This window comes from Charadrius vociferus, unplaced genomic scaffold (genome assembly GCF_000708025.1).
Source record: "Charadrius vociferus isolate BGI_N301 unplaced genomic scaffold, ASM70802v2 scaffold46, whole genome shotgun sequence".
NCBI lineage: Eukaryota > Metazoa > Chordata > Aves > Charadriiformes > Charadriidae > Charadrius > Charadrius vociferus.
In genome coordinates, this window is record NW_009648710.1 from 3309430 (window position 1) to 3311430 (window position 2001).

Here is a 2001-nt window from a genome sequence, read left to right on the forward strand (position 1 = left end):
CCCCCGCCCGGCCTCTGCGGCGGTAAACCCCCTCGGCTACCGCCTTGGTGCCGCAAGAGGCCCTTTCTTCACTCTCGGACTCGCCGTTACCGCCGAGGCCACCCCAGAGCCGCCGTGGCGCTCGGTGAGGCGCTTCCTGGGGGGGCTCCTTGCAGGCAGCGTGACCGGCCTCCCTGGCTGTCACTGAGGTCTCCTGTCTTAAAGTGGTCCAGTATGATCTCATTCCCAGTTTGTCCTTTCTCTTTAGTAAGCTTAGGTACAGCAACTATGTAAATGCATTAGGAAATGCCCGATACAGGGTTTCTTCACCTTTCCGCTGAAGTTCGTCCTTACTGATGCCAGAGAGCAAAAAGATGACAGAATATTGCAGCTCCTCTGATGTGGTATAGTTGCTGGCAAAACAGATCCCAACTCGTCTGAGGTTCATCTAAAGTCTTAAGAGGTTTCTGGCAAACGGAGTTTTGAGGGAATAGATTCTGACAGAAGATCCAAGTTCAGAAGTTACCATGACTTTATACAAACAACTGTTTTACAATATAGATGCTGGTTTATATCACTCAGTTTTCTAGGGAGTAAAAGTTTTTTTTTTTTCCTTGCATTAATGCAGTGTCTACCTTGAGCCTGTGACAATCCTCAGAGCATTGTCCCTTTCCATTCTCATTCAGTGAAAAGCTAAATATGGCCCAGTACCCAAGTGGATGCCTCACCTCCCCTGCTTGTTCTCAAGACCATCCAGACATGAGCCATCTTTTGCCTGGAAGCTGCACAGCCCTACTTACGCATTTCAGTGTCTCCCAAGGCCTTCCTCAGATGACAGGTACATCTGGACTTCTCCCGAATCCTACCTAGCCAGTTTGCAGTGTTAGCAGAGAAGCCGTCTCATACTACAGACTGCCCGAAGCACACCATCTTGTAGTTTTGTTTAATCAAAAATGCATGGAATACCTGAGATACCACAGCCAATTAAAAATATTTTAGAAAAGTCATTGTTTAACGTAAAGTTAATGTTTTATTTAAACTTTGAGTCTAATGAGTGCAGCACAGCATCAGTTTCTATTGTTGTTATGTATTAGCCACCATAGAAGAGATGATAAAGTACTACTAAATACATCTTTAAAATTTCAGAATCTTTTTTGAAAGGAAGTGGAAGACCAAGCACTGACACTGTGTTACTTTCACTGTTAGTCACTAATGGTCTGGATTGTCTGGCAAAGCAATATTGGCCATGGCAGTAACTTATCTAGAGGTAGCATTTGGGCCAGTACTTTAATAAGATGGCTGAATCCCATTTAGATATTTGAATCTCTATGGAGATGCTTGTTTTAGTTATGTAACCATGGCTGTAGACTCCACTGTATATGAGTGTCCTAATCCACTTCAGTGAGAAGGGTCATGCCCTTTTGTACAAAAAGCATGACTGCAATTACAACAGAGCTGACTGGTGAAAGACATCCAGTAATAGCACAGCCTTAAGAGAAGAACAGCAATCTCTTTTGGCATAATTTGAAAACTTTTTGCCTTTGAGAAACTTTTTATAGTGATTTTGTAACTCATATTTAGTAAAATGCATGGAGAACAAAGCTGGTTCATTCACATCAGTTTCTTATCTTTGTAAAATGGGCTGCTTGATCTGTGCAGGCTTATAGCATGGGAAATTTCCAGTCCTCTGTGCAGAAAGTTGTACTGCTGTTAATCTTTCAGAATTGCTTAAAAACTTGTCTTACTTTGCCACCTTCACTTGTCCCCCGTTCATGCCTAAGGCTTATAGGAGGGGCAAGTCCCTAGTGATCTCTGATCCCCACAGTTGGGAAGCAGAAAGAACGCACTTTATACTTTACCAGGAGCTTGTGAAGCATACTGGCAGACTCAGTTAAAGCAATCAAGTAACATGCTCTTCCGCTGTGCTAGGGATGAAAAATTTAGAGTTTCCTCTCATTTATTTACTATTGCTCCTTAGATGTGCACAAGTAACGTACAACTATGAACACGCAACATGCCAGT